We start from the raw sequence: 24378 nt of genomic DNA, 5'->3' as shown, positions 1-24378 counted from the left end.
CTTAGGACCTTCATGTTGTGAAACACTTCAAAATGGTTCACATCATGAACTGACTCATGCTAGTTCATGTTGTGAAATGGTAAGAAAAACCTCCACGATGAATCGCAGGCCGACACGTGGTATGCCCAATTAAGATGGTCGTCGAGGGCCAACGGCTAGATCATAAATACATTTTTTCCCCTTTTTTTGTCATTTTTCATCAATCGGCTTTCTCTGCTTCTTGGCATCATCATTTGCATCGTCTTTTGGAGTGCATTCTTCATTAGGGTTCTTCCTCACGTGATTGCTTGCGACTATTAATTGTCAGGTATGAGTTCTTCACACACCTTCAATGGTTTCATTAATTTTCATTAAATCATTGGTGAACCATGGTTTCATTAATTTTTCATTAAATAATCTCTATGCTTACACACACATTGCCTGCATCTGTACCATTTCTAGTTTTCATACATCTTGCCATTTTTGTTATCATCTTATCGACCACCAAATCTCATCATACATGCATACAAGAAAGGCCCATGAAATAGCAGTCTGCTATTTCATGGAGTCAACTGAAAATCTCGGGCTTGGGGTAAAAAATGCTAGTTGCTAAAACGATATTGCTTACACGATAGGCTACCCATCAACACTTATTAAACATTGATAATAACACACTGCTATTTCACGAATTAACACCTGCTACTTCACGGGTTAATAGTTCACATAGTACTAACACTTCACGGGTTAAGCCTTTCACGAACTAACCCTTCACGTGCTAACGCTTCACGGATTAACCTTCCATGGCTTGCTACTTCATGGATTAGGACTAATTCTCGATAAACACTAATACACACCCTTTATTAATTCACTGCTCACCCAACTAACACTCTTCCCATCAAACATTAATGTACACAAACACACACACACACACACACACACAAACACACACACACACACACAAAAGGTTCGTGAGCTCCTACCAATCATAATGACTGATAATCTTTTCAAAATGTTATTGATGGCCTCCTCTGCTACTTCTAAACTAGAGGTTGAGGAAACCTTGGTTGTAACTCAGGCTAGTACCACAGGGTCACCAGTAAAAAAGAGGAAAAGAGCACCACGCGGCACCAAGCTTACTTACCTTGGGCCGTATGTACAAAAAGTACAAGGTACAGTGATCCACAAGGACATTCAGACAGCTCACAGGAAGATTATGTTCCAATATCACAACCCGGAGTGTTTGAAGATCTTAGAAGATATAGATGATAGGAACAAGATGAAGGTCAGACTAGGTAGAATGGAAGAGGTCCTTCACTGCACCATCAATCCACAGCGATGTGCGGAATTTCTGAAGACATGACAGAAATGCCAAGCGAGGTATAGTCACCAAGTCAGATGGCTCCATTGAGTAGGTCCTCATCACAAAGGAAATGATACGAGATTCTCTACAGTTACCCCCACCCATACCGACACGTCCATACAATTAATCAGATGCCTATGGACATGCTGAAGAGGGTTTCCTTTAACTCGAATGGGGCAGAGTGAGAATATAAGAGATGAGGCATATGAGAAAGCTTGCATAGCCATGTCCATGCTTATGCAAGTAAAGCCAGTGGATAGATATAACAAGGTTATACGCACGTGAATGACCTGAGATATTTTTCTGAAAAAGCGTATGCTAGGAACTTCCCAGATGGAAGAGGAGGTCCTAAAACCTATTTTCCATCACTGTCTCAAGACGAAAAATTTTCTCGAGAATTTTTTCCCCCTATTTCAAAGCACGTTTTTGAGGGTGTTCCAAAAGGAATTTTGAAAAACTTTGTATGAGGGAGTTGTAGTATTTTTGGAGTACTACAACTTTGTTTCCATGAGTCGTCCATGATTTTATCGTTTAGACTCAAAAAAAGTAGCCCAAATATGGCTTGTTGTTTTTACACTGTTTCTTACGATTTTTCGTGGTTTTTGGGCTATTTTTACCTCGATTTTCGGGTCAAATTTTGAGGCTGCTGGTCGGAGACCAAAATAATCGATTTTGACTTCAGACGACTAAGTCCAAACTCGAAAAGCTCGATGTCAGCTTTCTGATGAGCCCTAGAGCGCCTTCATCGGATATACGGTTTAGGAGATACGGGCCTCCAAACAGGGGTGTTTTTTTCCCCACGTGAAACTGGTTTTTTTTTCCCCCACGTGAAACTCTGGTGTTTCATGTTGTGAAACAGTTTTCATGCGTGAACCGGACTTCACGCGAAAAAATAAATTTTAATTTTTTATTTTTTTGTTCCCCCCCTCCCACGTGTAACTTAGCAGGTGTTTCACATCATCAACAGTTTTCATGCGTGAACTGGACTTCACGCGGAAAATAAATTTTGATTTTTTTCCTCCCACGTGAAACTTTGGTGTTTCACGTTGTGAAGCGGTTTTCACGCGTGAATCGGACTTCATGAGGAAAATAAATTTTGCTTTTTTTTTTGGCCGCGTGAACTAGCGTTTCACGTCGTGAAATGGTTTTCACGCGTGAACCGAACTTCACACGAAAAATAAATTTTGATTTTTTTTCATTTTATTTTTGCTGCGTTGAACTAGTGTTTCACACCATGAAATGGTTTTCACGCGTGAACTGGACTTCACGTGGAAAATAAATTTTGATTTTAATTTTTTTTTTGCCAGGTGAACTAGTGTTTCATGCCATGAAACGGTTTTCATGTGTGAACTGGACTTCACGCGGAAAATAAATTTTGATTAAAAAATAAATAAAAATAAAAGTCTAATAGAAAATACGAATTTTTCTTTTTTGGGGGAATATTTTTTGAATTTAAAGTAAAAGGGATATGGACATTTTTCCAAAAAAGGTAAGTGGAATAAAAAAAGGTAAGTGGAATAAAAAAAGTCAACCTTTTAATGACACACCTTACACCCTTCATAAATGACTCCCAAAATGGACAAATTGACAACTTATGAGCATCTTCATTAGCCTTAATGAGTCATGTAAAAAAGTGATTAAGAATTAATCCAAGTTTAGTCCTTGCACTAATCTTTCTCTCTTTTATACTAATCAAGGACTCTAATTAACCATTAATCCCTAGCTAATTCACACAATTGGACACACCATTGGATAGAGCAAGGAAAAACTAATCTTTGTGTAAATTAATCTAAATTAGGAGATTAATTAGACTCTTAATTATAGTCTCCTCTTTAAGATAAAATTAAGCAAAGAGAGTCAAATTTCTCCAATTGATCAAAAAATTGATGTGATTAGATGCTCTCAAAACACTCAAAAACCCCAATTTCGACTACTCATATGATCAATTTAGACCCTAATTAACACATTTTCTAAATTTTTAGCCTCTTGAACAAGATTAATCACCCTACTCATATGATCAATTTAGACCCTAATTAACACATTTTCTAAATTTTTAGCCTCTTGAACAAGATTAATCACCCTTAATGACAAAAACCAGTCCATTAAGAGAAATTAATTAAATTCAAGGATTTTTTTATGGTTTTATGAAAGATTAAGCTACTCCTAATGCTTGCTAACACTCTAATCCAAACAATTTCAATAAAAAACACTTAATTTAACTAGAACTAATAATCTTAGATCTATGTTTAAACTAAAGAGAGCTAACATTTACTAAGAAATGCATTCTCTTGCATTCTTTGATGCAATAGTCTAATACAAACTATGTACAAGTCCTAAGAACATGAAAAACCACAAAAACAACAAATTAATCTAAAAATTAAGCAAAAAGCATTCTTTTCAAAAACAAAAAAGAGAGCTATTCTACACCAAATCTCACACAAATCACCATCAAATCCACATCTTTTTCATGGGAAACCATTAATCAAGATAATGGGCAATGGGTTATGCGTAAATTAAAGACAAAACGATGGAAAAAGCCAAGGGATGGCTCCCTGGCAATGATGCCAAAAATGCTATGGCTCACCCTAACCCTCCTTGAAACACACCCAAAAAGAGATTACCTGGTGAATCGCAACTGTCATGAGGATCTTTCCAATGGCCGAGCTAGTAACCCTTAAGGTCTCCAAGCTCCACAACTCCTTGAGAAGCAATTCTACTATGTCTCTAATGAGCGTTGTCACACCGTCACGTTGCACCATGGGTCCTCGTCCCTCCTCTCACCTCACTTCACTCACACACACTCACTAGCATGCATTAGAGAGAGAGATTAGCAAGAGCAAGACTCAATTGCACAATGGGAGAGTATGTTGTATTATGAGATAAATTCACTTATATACATGGCCATAAGCGTTCACACTCACTTAAACTATGGTCGACCGAGCACTTTAGGCTCATAAGGGGCCTAATGCTATTACAATGACTACTTTCATAATATATCCATGAAGTACATCACTTAGGACTTCATCCTAACTTGCTACCACACACTCTTGAAGCGGGAATTGCCATAAATACTCCGTCACACCATTACGGGCACCCGTCCAAGTTGTAGCTTTGGATACTATTGCTTCATATCATGAATGTATGACCCTTTGGTGTATCTACCGTGACTCCTTGATGTAAGATAATGGTTGTAGCTCTTGTTAATCCTAGAATTGGATTAATAACTTAATAACGTGACACTTGATCCAAGTTTAGGTCCATAACATTTGTCAAGAGTTACTAAACTCTTGTCTATCTTATTCCCTTAAAACATAAGAGACTATAGTACCGTAAGATCACATAGCCCTACCTTAGGTTGAGAACTTTAATCATAGAACTCATAATTTCCTAAGGTTAAGTAGGCTCAAATTCTTTCAAATAACACCCTCCTATTTTTGGGTTTCAATAAGAAAATCATGCACCCAAATTAACTCTCAATTAAAAGAAGTAAGCTAAAATTTTAAGGATTTTTGGATATTTTGATAGAGATAAAAGAATCGAGGCATGATTAATTATATCATAAAATCAACAAAGAGGAAAAGAAACTAAAGAACAATAAACATGGGAAATATATATTAGCTTTCTGCATAAAAAGAATCGAGGCATGATTAATTATATCATAATCAAATTTAAAGGTTTAGAGTCCAAGGTTGTTGGAAATAATCCAAACATAAAGCCAAGATTAAAGCCCAAGGTTCAAAGGTTATTATCCATGTAACTTCAGCATTGTAAAAGGCACAAGAATCTAGCCAAAGAGGTGAAAAGAGGGCACCCTTCTCCATAGGGAATTAAGGAGAAAAATGAGGGCAGTGCCCACCTACATTCATTGCACCTCTCCTACAATCACTCCACCTCTCCACGTTCCTCTCCATCTCTCCTAAAATCAAGCCACCTTGCTAAACATATGTAATGGAAATAATGATATATTTATGGTGGATCAAAGCATATGCATGCCATTACTAGTGGATGATTAATATGAGATTAAGCTAATCACACAAGCATGAAGAGGGCATGAATCAAAACACATGAACTGTTTTCTCATTCCCAAAGGTGCCTTTTTATAGGCCAAAAGTACATCCTTGAATATAAGAGAGGTGGCTTGATTTTAGGAGAGATGGAGAGGTGGAGTGATTGTAGGAGAGGTGGCCTCATTTTTCTCCTTGATTCTCTGCGCCCTCTTGTGCCTTTTACAATGTTGAAGCTACATGGATAATAACCTTTGAACCTTGGGCTTTAATCTTGGCTTTACGTTTGGATTATTTCCAACCCCCCCTATAATCCAAACATGAACACAATGACTTATGACTGACTTTTCCTAACAACAAATCCTCCTTGATACATTGAGATAGAGTCCCCCCTTAATCACAACATAGGGTGTGTGTACTCTTCTCTTACAAACTTTAAGGTATGGATTAACAACAAGTGGGTATACACAATAAAGATTTAAGCTAATAGCACAACAAGGCCTACTCAACAACTAGTGTTCCCACAAACATAAGGCATAGCCAATATATGACTTAGATAATGCTTTAAAAGGCATAAGAGTCATCTACATCTTCACACAATTGAGCAAGGTTGGTTTCTTCTACAACAGTGTTAACTTTCTCCTTTCCTTTCTTCTTGTCCTTGAGGTAGCACCTTTGAGATGAGTGGTTAGTCATTCCACAATGCACACATGGACTGTTGGTGAAGTAGTCTTTAGTAAGGTGATTTGTTCTTCCAGAGCTTGCACACTTCTTCTTTATATTGTTGGAGGAGACAACATAGGCACCTCCAAAGTCATCTTTGACCCGCTTCTTCTCTTCTTCCTGCAAAGAGTTAATCATACTTTCCAAAGAAGGAATGGGTTCCTTCTCTTTAAGCACAGTGACTATTTGATTGAAATTTGAAGGTATAGCCTTTAGCAGTATGGCACTGGCATCTTCGTGAGTGAGACTGGAGCCTTCACATACACAAGTTGAGTCATAAGACTCTTAAGTCTATTGATTCGTGAAGCCAAACCTTCACTATCTTCCATTTTAAGCTGATACAATTTCATTTTAAGAATAATTTTAGAGTGTTTAGCCTTAGCACCAAAGATCTTTTCAAGTGTGTCCCATGACTTTGTAGCAGTGTCATCATCATCAATGTAATGAATGTAACCATCATCAAGTGTAGTGATTATGATGCCTAAATCTTACTCATCTTTGGCTTGCAATGCAGAAGTGGTTGCTCTAGTAGTAATAGCAAAAGTTTCATCTCCATCAAGTTGTGGTTTGCCAAGACTCCATATATTCTTCTTCATTAAGTACCCTTAATTTTGGCTTGCCAGGTGTGGAAACCTTGGCCATTAAACTTATCTGGCACTTTAGATGAGGCCATGAGAAGATCTTACCCACTGCTGAGATGAACCCAGGGTAGTGTCTAATCTCTTACAATTATGATTAATATAAGTAATTATCCCAAAACCCCAATTACATTGATATACCCTGTTTTGTATGCAGATAACTATATGTCTTTTGTGGGTACATTAGGGTAGAAAATGAGAGTAAGAGTTAAATTTTTTTGAATAAACATCAATAAAAACTCTCTAATATTGGGTTAGACCAAGCAATGGTCACCAAACACTTCAATTATAAGGATTAATTGCTTGTTTTTCAGAGGTAAGATCACTGTTGGCATGTGTAGGGGGTACCCTGATTTGGAGTGCTCAAATGGAGTACCAAATAAGAAGGGAAGCTTGATGTGAGGCTATATAAGGCTTTAGAATAACATGAATTGAATATTTAAAACTTGAATGGCTCCAAAAACCAAGTATGCAAAGATTAATTGAGCAAATTAAAAAGTTTTTCTTACTGTGGTATTCTGCAGAAAACAGGCAACTGATGACCTCCCTTATGTAGCCTGTGTGGTTGATTTTTTGAGAACCCTTTTAGAGGTTTGAAGATGGATTATAGGGCTACAAAATCCCTCAATAAATTTCTTGAATGACTCACTCTTCAATGAGTTATGGACTCTGCAAAATTGGCGGTGTCATTTTCTAAAAAACACAGAAATCGACAGTAACACGCGATGATTCAGTGCAATTGAGTAGCCTTGACTGTGCACCCTGATGTGTTGAAGAAGCTCCAAGTTGTAGATCGCCAAATGAAGAAGTGTGCATAGAGATCTAAGCCCTCCAAGGAGTGTGTGTGTTGTGGGAAGAAGACCTAGATTAAGCTTATGATAAAAAAACTTAATGATCTGTTCATAATATTGTGAAAGGTGATTAGAGGAGTGTAATTAAGGTACCAAGGGATGGCCTAGCCTTGATACCATGAAAGAAAATGGAAATAATGATGTATTTATGGTGGATCAAAGCATATGTATGCCATTACTAGTGGATGATTAAGATGAGATTAAGCTAATTACACAAGCATGAAGAGGGTATGAATCGAAACACATGAACTGATTTCTCATTCCCAAAGGTGCCTTTTTATAGACCAAGAGTACATCCTTGAATATAGGAGAGGTGGCTTGATTTTAGGAGAGATGGATAGGAATGTGGAGAGGTGGAGTGATTGTAGGAGAGGTGGAGTGAATGTAGGTGGGCACTGCCCTCATTTTTCTCCTTGATTCTCTATAGAGGAGGGCACCCTCTTTTCACCTCTTTGGCTAGATTCTTGTGCCTTTTACAATGCTGAAGCTACATGGATAATATACTTTGAACCTTGGGCTTTAATCTTGGCTTTATGTTTGGATTATTTCACAATATTATCAATGGATCATTAAACATATGATTTGTTGCTTATGGATCATTGTGAAAGCATAGGCACCTCCAAAGTTATCTTTGACCCACTTCATCTCTCCTTTAAACATATGTTTTTTTGCTAGGAAGGCCTTGGCTAAGAGTAACTCGATTGGTTCATGTAGAAAGAATATTAGCTCATTAGTAAGTTTTACGTATAGACTTACATATGGTAAGATGTGGAAGTAGAAGTTACATACATAACTAACACAAAACCCCAAAGTGTGAAAAAAATTGGAAACCAAAAGTGGCCTAGACTAGGATATTATAATACAAGATTTAGAAAGGAAGAGTCCTAGAATATCATTCTAATTAGATAGATAAACATACAATCCTTGACTAGGAAACGTAAGATGAATAGAAAAAGCTTTTTTCCTACAAATTTGTAAGAAGAGAATGAAGGAAATAAAAAAATCACATAAAAAATTTAAAGCAAGAAAGAGGAAAAGAAACTAAACTCCAACAAACGTGGGAAATCAATCTAGGCTATAAGGACAAAAAGAGTGAATGTAAAACTACCTATGGATTTTTTCAAAAAATTTGAAGCATGATTCCATGAATTAAAATGTGTGTTTACCTAAAAGCACACATATCTCAAAGGAGTAGATCTAGTAGTATGCTAATACAAGATATTACTAGTGCCAAATGTGCAAGACCTATTAGGATGCAAAGGTATCAAATGAATCCAAACTATGCAAAGAAAGTCAAAAAATAAATTGATAGTTTTTAAAAGTAGGATTCATTACACACAAGTCACAAGAAATGGTTGGTTGCTTCCAGTAACTGTGATACCCAAGAAGAAGGGAAAGTTGAGGGTGAGTGTAGATTACGTGAAGTTGAATGCATAGATAGTTAAGGACCCTTATTCCTTTACATGGATGGCTATTGTGGATACAAACAACTCATTATTACACGTGAAGATAAAAAGAAATATACTTTCATTACTAAGTGGGGACCATTTATAATGTGATGCCATTTTGACTATGTAATGCTCCAGTAACTTTCTAGAGGTGTTTGATGGAATCTTTTGCTCACTTATTACACAACTTTATGACTATTTTCTTGGATGATTTAACAACATTTTTAGCTATGATAAAGCATTTAGTATGTTTGAGAGCTATCTTTTAAAGATACATGGAAAGGAGGTTTTTTAAAAAACCCAAACAATTGTCTTGTAAGTTAGAATTGCTTGGTCATATCATTTGTTGATAGGGAATTCATGCTATTATAAAGACATGTAGACCCCTCAGATCTGAACACATGTTTGTTCTTCTATTGTGGAGTATGTGAGCTTTTATAAAAGTTTCATTGATGGATTTGCATGAATAGCTCTATTTCACTATATGAATGTCAAAGTTGGATGCCAAGGTCAAATGGGGGGAAGAAGAAGAAAATTATTTTTAGACCTTAATGGAAAAGGCTACCTACTTTAAAGCTTTTTTAGATGGGATGTCATTTTTCATGTGCATGTCGGTGCCTCAAAATCAAGAAAATAGGAGTGATCTTGGCTATACTTGAAGGAGCTATTATTTTATGTTATTCTATCACTATCATAGTTTTCTACCATTGAGTAGGCATTCATACACTATAACTCAATGAGAAGCTCTCAGAATGGTGTTCAATGTATAAACATTCATTATTTAATGGGAAATTTCTTCCATTTCTAGTTATTCTAAAAACAAGGTTATATGTCTTTTGGCATTATTGTTACTCACTTTGTATGAATTACACACCTATGCGTATCACAAAAATATTCTCTTTGCATAAATTGTTAACTTAATAAGCATCACAAAAAACACCTCAACTACGTTAAGTGCACTAATGACCTTAAAGATACATGGAAAGGAGGTTTTTAAAAAAACCCAAACAAGTGTCTTGTAAGTTAGAATTGCTTGGTCATATCATTTGTTGACAAGGAATTCATGCTATTATAAAGACATGTAGACCCTTGAAATCCGAACACATGTTTGTTCTTCTATTATGGAGTATGTGAGCTTTTACAAAAGATTCATTGATGGATTTGCATGAATATCTTTATTTCACTATATGAATGTCAAAGTTGGATGCTCAGGTCAAATGGGGGGAAGAAGATAAAAATGATTTTTAGACCTTAATAGAAGAGGCTACCTATTTTAAATATTTTTTAGATGGGATGTAATTTTTCATGTGAATGTTGATGCCTCAAAATCAAGAAAACAGGAGTGATCTTGGCTATACTTGAAGGAGCTATTATTTTCTATTATTCTATCACTATCATAGTTTTCTACCATTGAGTAGGCATTCATACACTATAACTCAATGAGAAGCTCTTGGAATATTATTCAATGTATAAACATTCAGGCATTATCTAATGGGAAATTTCTTCCATTTCTAGCTATTAGAGAAACAAGGTTATATGTCTTTTGGCATTATTGGTACTCACTTTGTATGAATTACACATCGATGTGTATCACAAAAATACTCTCTTTAAATGAATTGCTAACTTAATAAGCGACACAAAAAAACAGCTCAACTACTTTAAGTGCACTAATGGCTTGATGTACTGTTTCATGAACTTCTGGAGTGTATAAAAATAACCCTTGAAAATGTGAGCTTTGAGATTCAATGTGGTGTGCACTTCTAATATTTGTTTTGCAGAGCTTTGACACCATTTGTAGATAGTCTTGGGTTTGATCTCCTTTTCATTTAATACTTTTATAATTGACTGCACCCTGTTAGTTGTGAATTTAAACAAGTAGCGTACTCTTCATTGGGTCAAACAAGTGTCCATTTGCCCTCATTAGCTTAGACGCTACATGCACGTGAATCTCTTAGAGATATTTTTTTGGAAAAGGTGCATGGTAGTAGCTTCCCCCCAGATGCAAGAGGAGGTCCTAAAACCTATTTTCCATCATTGCCTCAAGACGAATTTTTTTATGGGATTCTTTTCTTGTTTCGTAGCCAGTTTTTGAAGGTGTTCCAAAAGCAAATTGGAAAAACTCTGTATGAGAGAGTTGTAGTATTTTTGGAGTACTATAACTTTGTCGCTTTGAGTCTTTCGTGATTTTGTCATTTAGACCCTCAAAAGGTAGCCCGAATATGGTTCGCAATTGTTTTTGCGCTGTTTGGGGTGATTTTTAGTACTTTGACTATTTTTTGCCTCGATTTCCAGGTTGAATTTTGAGGTTGTCAGAGGCCAAAACGATCAATTTTGACCTCGGACGGTCAAGACCGATTTCGAAGAGCTCGATGTTGACTTTTTGTTGAGCACTAGAGCGCCTTCATCGGATTCACGGTTTAGGAAATACGAGCCTCCAAAAATAGGGCTACTTTTTTTGGCCGATGGACCCCTTTCACGACGTGAACTAGTAGGGTGTAGTTCACGGCGTGAAAAAGACTTCATAGATTTTATCAAATTTGATTATTATTATTTTTTGTGCAGGGACTGTTTCAATAGGGGTTCACGACGTGAAATGCTTAGGACGTGAATTGATTTTTTATTTTTTTAATAAAGCCGTGAAATGCTTAAGGCGTGAGCCGATTTATTTATTTTTGCGCGTGAGGCCTTAAGGCGTGAGACCCTTAAGGCGGTGCAAGCCGATTTTTTTTCCCGCGCGTGAGACCTTAAGGCGTAAGACCCTTAAGGCGCGAGCCGGTTTCTTTTTTTTCACGTGTGAGGCCTGAAGGCATGAAACACTTAAGGCATGAGCGGTTTTAAAAAAAATCTTGAGGAAAATTTGAATTTATTTGTTTGGAGGGAATATTTTTTGAATTTTAAATTAAGGAGATATGGGCATTTTCCCAAAAAAGCAAGTGGGAATCAAAAAAGTCAACCTTTTTACCTTACACCCTTTATAAATGATCCCCAAAATGGAAAATTTGACAACTCATAAGTATCTACTCTTTTAATGCTCATTAGCCTTAATGAGTTATAAGTATCTACTCTTTTAATGCTCATTAGCCTTAATGAGTTATATAAAAAAGTGATTAAGAATTAATCAAGGATTGATCCTTTCACTAATATTTTACTCTTTTAGACTAATCAAGGGCTCTAATTAACCCCTAATCACTCATCAATTCAGACAATTGAGTACATCATTGGATAGAGCAAAGAATTGCTAAGCTATGTGCATCAACTAATGTGTAAATTAATGTATAATTAGAAATTAATCAAAATCTTAATTTTGGTCTCTTCTTTTAAGGTAAAATTAAGCAAAAGAGAGTCAAATTCCTCCAATTGATGTAATTAGGTGTTTTGATGCACCTAGATGATCTCAAAACACTCAAAAACACTAATTTCGACTACTTAGATGATCAATTTGGACCCCAATTGACACATTTTCTAAAATTTCTTGTCTCTTGAAGTGGATTAATCACCCTTAACACAGGTTCTTCCTACCAAAAAGTGTTGCCTCAGGCCGCTCAGCGAGCACTCAATTGAGTATTTCCGCTTGGAGGAATCTGACCACCATAGAAACAAGTAGTGAGAGGAATCCATGGAAGAAGGGCTAAGATTCTCTAGCCTTGGAGGGAAGAAAAACACTCTTCTCCTACGAGATCCAACAGAATCTTTGATATGGCTCAGGGATTTTTTGTTCTCCAGCACGGCACGGAAGATAAAGCACAATATGCGGGCATGTGCCCATCAACAAGCGTGGGATACGGTCTAAGACCTGATTTACCAACCTAACCTTCTCGTCCCACAAATACTAACACAGTGAGGATTAGTGGGATGACCCCCAGGGTTAGGAGGGATAAGGAAAACGCTGCCAGGATAGGTCAAGTCTTCTTCCCCACATCGGAGGAAGTAGAAATGGACTTGAAGATGGCTGAGGTAGAGTGATAATTGTGGCTATTGAACTTAAGAAAACAAGATCTCAATACACAAAGAATGAGGGCGGAACAAAGGGAAATGGAGAATGTGAATCTGTTCCGACCATGTGGCAAAGAACCAGAAACATCTAGAAATGCCACTGATAGCATGTGGATAGGAATAACAGGAGTGATACCAACTCTAGAACCCATCAATGACGAACCAAAGGCTGACAAAAGCCTTGAAACATAAGAAGAGGAGGATAATCTACCTAGGGAACCTACAAGAGCTGAGGATCGTCTCTATACAAGAGAGGATATACAAGAAATGATCAATGATCCCACGTTCTTGTAGAGCATGGAAATTTTGATCCAACAAAGGTGGGATGAGACCGCTAACAAACAATGAGCTAGGCAATAAGGAATTACCCGAACCCAACCATAGACCCAAATTGAATAGAAGAATCAACACGGGAAGAGGAGGTGGTCTAGGTAGGGGGGTAGCTCCTCGAAGGCCAATTGTGGATCCTAACACAAACCTAAATGCGGGCACAAGGGTGGATCTGCTGAATATGGTTGTTGAACTGGGCAGAGGTATGGTTAGGGAACTAGGGAGTGCCCTGGAATCCAAACCATCCCAGATGAAGCTACATATAATTTCAAAGGTTTTGTAAAAGCTCTCAGGAGATGAGGACCCGATGCAACACGTAGAAGTCTTTGAGTCTACTTGCAAAAACTTGTGGGGGGCCAGTGAGCAATGTAACCATGATACATACTTTTTCTCTGACCCTAGAAGGGACGCCCACTAATAGTATTGAACACTAAAGACGAAGGATAAAGTTAATTTCACTCAGCTTAAAAATGTGTATATATCGAGCTTCGCTCAAAGTGGTGACAGATGGAGTCATGTGGCATAACTCTGCAACATCAAGCAAAAGGACAATGAGTCCATGAGAGATTATGTTTCTCGGCTCAAGCACTTAAATTCAAGATGCAAGTTGAGAGAGAGGCTAATTCATGATTAGTTATTTCCTTGCTTTCGGAGGGGAGTTTGAGATCATAAGATGCATGATTATCTAGTGTTAGCCCGTCCGGCTACTCTAGATACTTGTTGTAAGCTCGCAATTGAATCTGAGGATAATATGCTTGAGTTGTCGCAACCAGAAGATGCCAAGGCAACTTCGGTAGTGGCAACATCGCAAGTCTCTAGCCATCAGGACACAGGAACCAAGAGCAAGCAAGTTGGCAATATGACACTGGAAGAACTTAGTAATGCCATCTTGGAGAAATGAAAAGTCAAAGATGGGAGAGAAGCATCAGGGAATGCTCATCTCTACCCTCCTCGGAGATAATTATTTTGGTTCTCAATTTGTAGACAAAATCACACGAGCACCGAATGCCCTCACTTAAGGCTAAGACAATTGCTCTATTATGCTCACTGTCATAGATTGGGGAACCAGGACACGGCCATGTGCAGATATCCGAGGGTCCAGCCCTTAACAAACCTGTGAACACCCAGAGTACCACTAGCCTTACCAACACCATAGTGCAAACCAATGTGATTGCAGGGCAACCAAATACCTATTAACCAAGAGGGATGTTCCGAAGGCAGGGCATGTTGCCTTTGCCACCACTTGTTCTACCACCACATGCTAAAATAAACTAGGTGATGATTGAGGAGCCCTTAGATGAAGCAGAAATCATGTGCCAGGTAGTAGAAGTTAATAACAAATACTATGAGGAGCCCACAGAGATCACACCAGAATATTATGTCTTACAAAATAGCATGCCAGTACCAGTGTTTCAAACCATTATTTCAAACCATGGTACAATGAAAAGGAAAGACATAAACTCAACTATGATAAGGGGACCCATACAATTTTTTCATTGTAATGGACCTCATAGAGTGGCGAAGTGTTCCTCTTAAGAATTGGGCTAATGCTGGCCAAACTCAGCCAATGGCAGCACAGACCAACGCCATGCCACCACTTTTATGTATTATGTGTGGTATTCATCATCTGATCAAGGACTGCCCATATCGCACCAATGGCTCTGCTTCTACTTCTAACCACACCACCATTAGAACTAAAAGTGTACAACCTAGAAATATCACGCCCCTGAATGTCTTGACATGAGCGCAAGCGAAACAAGTGGACAAAGAGAAAAACCTAGGTGGTTTTACAACTTCCAAGGCTAGGAGAAGGAGGAGAGTGAAAAAAGTGGGTAAGGGAGATACCATGGTCACAATTTAGGATGGATCCAAAGAAGATACCATTGACACAGGATCCACCCAATCAAAGGAAGAAGGTGACCAAGTGCCAATAGGATGGGAATGCCCAAGAAACTGCAAAGGGAGAGACCAGCAACCCCTAAGTGGATTGGAGAATATCCAAATGCTGGTGAAGAAGAAATAAGGAAGCTTGAAGACTCTAAGGGCCTAGTTGAAGAGTGTCAACGCAATCACGAAGACAAATTGAGGGCTAACGGGGCTAGGGATATAGTGCATCCAAGGAATGAGCTATTAAAGGAAAGGAGATTGGATGTGCCTACTCCAATTCCAGAAGAGTCTGAGGAAGGGACTCACAGTGACCTCATGGAGAGAATGTTTGAGGAAGTGGATCAATATTTGTCAATCCATTCATTCCCTAGGATTGACTACGTGACAAACACATGGAAGGAGCCCTCACTTTTGCTAGAGAACCTAGAGACATAGGCAGTATTGCAGCAATAGTGTCCACAACGTCAAAATGCCACTAGGACCATTGTTATGCAATACCTCGACATTGTGGGTAGATGTCAAGGACTGGGTTGAAGAGAGAACGAGCCCCATGTCCACTACAAAGGAGAGCTAATCACCTCTGGCCGAGAAAAACCTAATGCATGAGGAAGGGGAACACCCAGATTTGTCAAAATACCTATCAACCAATTGGGTCGATATTATCAGAGAAAAATACCTATCAACCAATTGGAAACACCCAGATTTGTCAAAATATTAACCAATTGGGTCGATATTATCAGAGTGATGATACAAATGCCACGATTCCAATCCATCCACCATAACAGGTACCAACAAGCACTGGCTATCCTGGATGGAGGTGCGGGTGTGAGCATTATTACCAAATGATTTTGGGAAAATTGGGGAAGACTAGAATTGGAAAGAGCGGATCTAGTCGTGAAGATGGCAGATAGAACATTCTCAAAACCAATGGGGCTGTTGAAAAATGTTAGACCCAAGGTCTTTTCATTTCGCTACCATCATATATTTGTTGTAATGGACTTCCTACTCTAGGTAGATTCATATGACATTATCTCGGGGAGACCCTTCATGAGGGAAGCTAAATTGGTGCATGATTGGGCGTTAGATCAAGTGTATGTTCGAAAGGATTTGTAGATCCTAAAAATTGATCTACATACATGGAAGGCACACCCCATGGAAGGACAATTGTTTGGAAATGATTCGGTCACCACAGTACGAATGACATCCTTACAAGTATGTCAACCAGTTGAGGAGAATTCACAGGAAGAGGAAGAGGCCGAAATGTATGCGGCGCTTCCACCTACGGATTTTAGTGAAAACTGGATGCATGTGCTTGTGCCACTGTGTTCCTGAGAGGAATCCAATATGTTGAATTGGGAAACATTCCTACCGCCTCAGTGCGCATGGTATATGTGCAACCAAGAGAAGAGAAACCAGAGGATGAAGCCTCCAGCACCGAAGGGTCTGAATCACAATGCCGCAATAGCACCCAACACTCAAGAGAGATGGCGAAAGCAAAAGAGGTATATCGCTTGACAAAATGCCCTATTTTGAAGCAAACCCACAGACACCCACAGTGGCTAAGATATCTCGAGGTCACTAAGGTGCACGACGAGTTTTGTAAGAACTGGGGTGAGGAGTTGAGTATGATAACCCTGGAAGGAAAAAAAGAGGAAAAGGCTACACCATAAGAGCCAGAAATGCCTAAACTCACTAAGGTAGACATAGAAAACTAAATAAGGTTTTGGTTGAGGCTAAGCATGAGGCGGCAAAGAAGGCGATGGCTCAGACAAAAGATGAGGAGGATGACAAGCCAGACCTGTTCTCAATGCCGAACCATTTTAAAACATACACCATTGATGAACAAAAAATGGTCCAATTGATGACCAAAAGAGTAAAGAAAAATGGCCAATCCATGTCTTACGATGGACCAATGGAAGTTAAGGAGGTAGACCTTGTCTAGGGGAGGATACCAAACTTGTTTACATTGCTAAAGACTTACTTGGCTCGTCACACAAATCTGGCCAATCCGCACTTGTGGGAGAATGTGGCTCGTCACACAAATCTGGCCAATTCACACCTTGGCCAACCTACTAGAAATTTGAATTGTGACATTCATGATCAGCTATTGTTTTTGCAGGTGGTGCAAGTAGCACCCACAAGGGGAGGCTATACTGCAATCCAAAAAGATGATACCAACCCCTTACTAGCGGATTTTGGCATATAGCCAGATTGGCGCAAGGAGTATTTGATAGTCCCCGAATACAGTTACAACTTCTTGTTGATTCTATTGTGTTGGACTTTTTTGGACAGCAGTTGCACCTGTGCTTCCACTTGATCTATTTTTGCATGTCTTTCTTCATTCTCCAGCTTCTCCCCATGACACAATTTGTAATATTTTCTAGCACTGTGAGAATGCTCTGATTAGTTGGGCCAGTTGTCCACCTCATCTTGCTCAGCCTAGCACTTAATGTGGTTGGTGCCTTTTGGATTTCCCCCTGTGTGTGCTGCTTCTTCTGCTACTTGTTCACTTGCTCGGGGGAAATCCACTCTTCACCAATTGCTTACCTATGTCCTCAAGTTGCTGCTTTTGCTGCTCCTTGGTTGCTTGGGCCTCCTTTTGCTTCTTCATTTTGAGAGTGGTGATGTGCTGAGACCATTCAAACTTCCTTTTAAGGGAGCATACTTTGGAGGTTTCTTCTTGTGTTTTCTTTTCACATTCCGTTAAGGTTGTGTCTACTCTGCTCTTGGTCATAGATTCAATGTAAGGCATTTCTACTCTACCTCTTTAGCCAGCCTGGTTGTAGATTCAACTGCAAGGCATTTTTGCTCTACCTCTGCAGCCAGTTTTTGCCTGTCAGCTTCCTCCACTTATCTCTTCTTAGCTACTTCTTCCTTCTACTTTTGAGACTCCTCCTCTAGTCTCTTCCTTGTTGCTTCTTCTTCCATCATTTGCCTCTAAGACTCCTCCTCTAGTCTCTTCCTTGGCTTCTTCTTCTTCCTTCTACTTCTTCACGCTCTCCTAGTTTGTAGCGCAACTATCCTTATCTAACTCACTGAGCTGTGCCAAGGCTTTTAAGTGTCTTGCCATCTTTGTGTGTCCTCATGATAGTCGTAGCTTTTGAGCTTGCTGCTACATGATTTTATCCACCACTGCTGCCCAATTCACCTTCTTGCCATGTTTTATCTCATTGCCAATAGTGTGTAGTTGGTTCTGCTTATGTTGGCATTTTTGGCAAGCACACATATCATGTCTAGGTAAAATCTGAATTGCTTTTGCCTGTCTAGATCATAGCATGTGGCACAGAGGATTCCTTACCGACTTTTGAGAGTTCCCCCTCAATATCCACATCATAGGAGCCAGCATTGGTGATGCCTTCCACAAGAAGATGGAATGCCCGCCTTGGCGATGTTTTTTGGTGTGACCGGCATAGCCTTATGCCCTTCCATCTTGACTGTGTTGTTCTTTGAGACAACTCTATTAGCTACACTTTGGCTTTAATGTTTTCTTGCAGGCTCATCTAGTTCTTTGCTACAAAGCTGAATAGTCTGACCTTATACAACCACTCTTGCTGAAGCACAGGGTTCAGTATGGTGCTACAAGAATCAAACTCCATTGGCTTGCTACTATTATCCATGGCAGGTTCTGGTTGCAAAGTTTTGCAAGAAGAGGGAAAGATGGGTGATATCGAGAGAGCTTGAGATGGCGAGATAGTGGGAAAGAGCGAGAGAGCGATTTACAAATGATTTAGGGAGAGCAAGGGGGGAGAGGAGTTTGGTTGTGGTAGGGTTCCTTGATTGGGGCTGTGTTTTTGAGGTATTTGCACCTACCCATGATGATTTCCCCAAAAGTTAGGTAGCCACCATGAGAATGGTGTCCCACAAAATCCATTCCCCACTTCTGAAAGGGTTCAAGTGGTAGGACTGGCTAATGAGTCATCCAATCAATTGACGACTATCTGATCTATTGACACACATCACATTGCCATGAGAATGGTCCCACAAAATCCATTCCCCACTTTTGAAAGGGTTTAAGTGATAGGACTGGCTAATGAGGCATCCGATCATATTGGCAGCGGCTATCCAATTCCTTGTGAAAGGGTTCAAGTGGTAGGACTATGCTGATTGGATGTATGAACTGCAGTATGTCAAAGTACCAATTTCTTTGCATGGGTGCATACTGAATAGTAAACAGGCTTGCATCCGAAAACTAATGAGCCACCCCTATAGGCGGCTCTCCTGTTTATATTCTATTGAGGAAATTTGCTACTGCATTTTGGTTACTAGGGGTGTGCAGTAGAAGCATCCACCTTGCTAGCTTCCCAGTCAGATCTAGCTTACTCACCAGATACAGTAGGGCTTGATGATCTACATGGAATACAAAGTGATTTCCCAGTAGATAATGATGGAATTTAGTGACTGAGTAAATCAGTCCCAATGCTTCCCTCTCAGTGGTGCTGTAATTTTTCTTGACATTTGTGAGCATCCAACTAACATAGTAAACGGGTCTGTACCACCCTTCTTCTGTCTATTACATCAGCACACTTCCAATTGCTGTATCTAATGCATCCACGAGCACATGGGACATCTTGTCCCATTCTGGTGCTTGGATGGGGTGGCAAGCATTCTTTTAAGATTTTGGAAGGTGTCGTTGTGCTCTTCTATCTAGAGGAATTCTGCCCCCTCCTTTGTGAGGTTGTACATTGTCTATTGAGCTCCTTTAGGTTCTGTAGGTGGATTCAGCTTGCTGATCATCTTGACCTTCGCCGGATTGACAGCAATCTCATGTTTGGACACTATGTGTCCAAGGAGTGTTCCGCCCCACGAACGTGCACTTCATTGGGTTCACTTCGTTTGCCTACACATTTCTAGGCCTAGGTGTAGCTAGTGCAGGTGCTCCACACACCTCCCAAAAGACACTGAAGTCATCTACAAACACATGCATGAATTCAATTAAGTAATCATACAAAATTTATTGTACCATGTGTTGGAATGAATTTGCGTGGCATGTGCATTCTGGAGTCCTGAGGTCATGATGTTTGATGACGCGAATGCTCCCCACTCTGTTGCAGTCTTCTCCATGTCTTTAGGTGCCATTCTAACGTGGTTGTATCCATTGAATCCATCCAAGAAAGAATACATTTCATGGCCTCTGCTATAGCATCCACCAGAGATTCTGTGAATGGCAAAGGAAACGGGTTTGATATGGTTGCTGTATTCAGCTTCCTGTAATCCACATAAACTTTGAGCTTGCCATTCTTTTTTGGCATGATCACAATGGGGCTTAGCTAGGTTGCTTTTTCTATTTGTTGGATGAATCCTACTGCCAATAGTTTGTCAATTTCCTCCTTGACTTTCTTGGCATAGTTGGAGTTCATCCTGTATCGTTGTTGCTTGATCAAAATTGCATCCTCCTTTAGATTTATTTTGTGTTGGTAGAAGCTTGGGTCGATGTTAGGCATATCTGTGTAGCTCTAGGAAAAAACATCTTTATACCACATCAGCAGTATAAAGATGTTTGATCGAAACTCCGTCCTCCTTTAGGTTTATTTTGTGTTGGTGTAGAAGCTTGGGTCAATGCCGGGCATATTTGTGTAGCTCCAGGGAAAGACATCTTTATACTCCATCAATAATTCTTGGAGTTTGTTCTACATTGCTTCTTCCAGTTTTGTGCTGATTTTTACTATCTGTGGTTACTTTTCTTTCCCCCAGATTGAGCTTCATGAGCTTCTCTTTTTGTACTTGAATGGATTGTTGTTGCTCCCTATCTTTTCAATGCATTGCTTCCATCCATTCCTTTATCCCCTTGGTTGATGGGTCTTCTTCTGTATTACCTAAGGCACTGATTTTGGGTTAGTTGTAGCTTCTTTTTTTGGAGGTTCAGCTTCTCTTGTCTAATCCTCTGACACTACTTCTGTGTCAGTTGAAGTTTCTTCTAGTTAGATGTTCAGTGCTTTTGTTGAGTATTTGGACACAATCTTTTCTATGTCCAACTGGAATAAGGATATTGAGACATGGGTTTTCTCTGAGGATTCTTTCCTCATCATCCTCTTCAATTCCTTCTAGCATGTTCAATCCTTCTACATACAATGGCCTGACAGCGGGATTAACTTCCCTCTTTGGATTTGTGGAGATCTTCACCTTCTTTTTTCCTTTTCTAATTGTAATTTGTTCCCTGTGCTAATGGTGTTTGATCTTGCCTTGTGTCAGAGCCATGGTCTTCCTAATAGCAGTGGGTATGATCCCTCATTTTCCATTTGGAGAACAAGAAAAATGATAGGGAAATCATATCCAGTGATTTGAATGTGTTCCCCTCGGCGGACTTATCCTAGGGGCTGGACTTTGCGCACTGATCTTCCACCTTCACAGCAAAAGGAGCATGGTCATAGTTTGTGAGGCCGAGTTCTTTTACTGTGGATTTTGACAGTATGTTTAATCCCGGGCCTTCATTCAGTATTTCTCCATGGATCTGCTTCCCTTTCAACATTACTATTATCTAGGGTACATCATTGTCTATTACTGTGTTTTTTGTTGTTTTGATTAACTCGCAGTCCTTTTGACTCGCTGCTCTAGAGGAATCAGACAAGCTACTATGTTCTTCCTTGGGACCAAGCATATTACTTAGCAATTTCCTCCTCTAGTTGGGCAATAAGGACAGGAGTTGATATGTCCAATTTTAATCCCTTCATATCCTCCCATATGTCATATTGTCCTGCCTTCTCTTGTGGCCTGCTATTTTGCAGAGGAACTTGTTTTGTTGCTTGCTGTTGTCTTCTTTCCATGTAGTGCCTAAGGATTCCACCTCAGTTTACTGCTTGAGCTCTTTGTGTGAGCTTGCATGCTCCCACTCTATTCTGCTATTCTTGTGCAGGTTATGCATGCTTCATGAGCACATTATCTTCTACTCACCGTGGATGGCTGTGCTTCTCTTCTTCCTTTGGTTCTTTAGCTTGTTCTTGTACCTTGTGAGGTTTACCGTCTTGCAACTTCCCTTGTTTTGCCATCCTGGCCATTATGCAGGGATTGTTCTCCCTTGTCACTTGTTTGTCTAACTCCTTGCGAGGCTTATCTTCTCACATTTTTTGTTCTTTTACCTCCTTCGGGATTTCTTATGTTCCTCTTGGAAGTTGTCCGATCGAAAGGGTTTTCTTCCAATTTTCTTTCTATGCTTCTTGCACCTCATTTGTTACAGAGTCTTTGACTTGTTTTTGTTTTTCCCAACCCACATCGTTTCTCTTATGACTTCTAGGCTTTCGACAGTAATAACATTGGAACCCATCTGACTGCCTCTAGCACCACCTCTTCCTAGATGTTGCCCTTGGCCATAGTAAGGTCTATAAGGTGTTATTATAGCAACTATGTGTGCTGCTATTGTTATTACATTGACAATTGCACCTACCCTATGTTTGACATTGTATCTGCAATCGATGTCAGATCTGTGAATATTTGGCAAATGGTGTAGGTCGACTACATCTTGCATTCCTCGTTAAAATTACCTTCATTTTTGCAAGTCGGGCAGAAGACACCTATTCTATAGTGAGAGGAGTTAGAGGTCTTACCAGATAGCGAGCTTCTCTGCCACCTTCTTGGCCAGGACATCCACCTCGTCACTATTGCCTTTGCATTTGCTCTTCTTATTACGCCTGGATTCCTCCTCAGCTTCTGAATTAGATTCTAAGTATTCTAATTTCGACTCGCTGTCAGAGTCACTATTTGAAGAGTTACTCTTTTTTTTATTTAACTTCTTTTCCAATCCCATGTTGCGTTTTGCTCGTTTAGGAGCTTCCACGAGCCCATTGAACCCTTATGTATCGATGTTTAGTTGTTGCCACCATTGGTTTTAGTTTCTTGTTGAGACCATGCAGGAACCAGTCCATAAGAACTACTTCAGATGATCTATTAGGTAGAGAGAGTCTTACACATAGAGTGCGAAACTTGGCTGCATAATCTTCTACTGGGCGCGCAACACCTTCTGTTTTAGGCTTTGCAGGTTGTCCTGTAGTTAAGAGTTAGTTTTGACAGTTCTAAATCTTTTGATGAATGCTTCTTTTAGTGCATGGAAGGTGTGGAAGTGGTCCGGGTCATACTGGGATACCCACCTAGTTGGTATATCCCTGAATGTGGCCTGGAACTGGGCCCACTTCCTTTCATCAACAGGAACATTGGCACGAGTATGATTTACCTTCCACATAGCCTCGAATTTCGTGACATGGATGTTAGGTAATTTGGACTTCTTACCCTTGTAGGTTGGGTGTTTGTTGTTTCCTCCTTGATGAGCCATTTGATGTTGATGAATTGTGGGGAGATGTGGAGTGTTCAAGCAAGCCGAGCCGGGCGTGCTGCTGGTGCAGTTGATTCTACGTAGAGTGGGTGATGAGCCATCTTGCTATTGCTTCTACAAGAAGTTTCTCTCCCCTTTTAGAGTGTTGCGCTAGAAATGTTGCCTTCTTCTAGAGAGAAGTGGTGAGATTGAAAGTAGCATGATCGCCAAAGTGTCGATGGTCAATCCGACGGGCAAGACAGTACCACTAGTCAGAGGTAATTCTATCAATGCCTAAGCCCAATGGGTTCGTAACTCACGAGCCGTTAGCAAAAATAGAGATTGCGCACAGAACTACAAAGCTTACTCTCTCACTCACTCAGATAGTACACAATGAAATAATGCTCAAACTCTCACTCACTCACTCACTCTGATAGTACACAATGAAATAATGCTCAAGGGCTCTATATTACTGTCAAACTTGTACAATGCTATGTACTTCAGACTAACTCAGTCTCTATTATTCTCGTCTCTCTCTTTCTCTATACCTATCTTGTAACTACCTTCTTCTTTACTATCTTGGAAGGACCTTCTTGTTGTCCCATCCAACCATTGTTCTACTATTACAAGACTCATTGTGTTAACAAACTATTACAATAAAGTGCATATGATTACCATGGGCGTACGTGTATGTTGTTGTTTGTGCATGACTATTAGTATGCTGGCCTTTTACTGTCAGCCTATGTCCATCAAGTCCCACTAATTAGCTCCTATCGGACGCTCAATAATAGGAAAATCGAAAGCATGAGTGAAGCTTCCAAAACCTGCTCTTTGTGTTTGTATTGAACCACATATCCTAGAGGTTGTGGAATCACCTTGAGATTGTAACCTTTCCATCTATAATAAAATTTTAAGATTTATTCTCA

The 24378-nt window shown here is 39.5% G+C and overlaps 1 pseudogene; it reads right to left on the bottom strand.

Annotated features, from left to right (window-relative positions):
• Positions 1-5907: 5907 nt before the first annotated feature.
• LOC147606949 (uncharacterized) overlaps positions 5908-24378 on the bottom strand; it is a 35484-nt pseudogene continuing 17013 nt past the window's right edge.

Source organism: Cibotium barometz, chromosome 56, assembly GCF_041138505.1.
Source record: "Cibotium barometz isolate CiBa-2024 chromosome 56, ASM4113850v1, whole genome shotgun sequence".
Classification (NCBI taxonomy): domain Eukaryota; kingdom Viridiplantae; phylum Streptophyta; class Polypodiopsida; order Cyatheales; family Cibotiaceae; genus Cibotium; species Cibotium barometz.
This window is presented reverse-complemented; position numbering and strand designations above follow the sequence as displayed.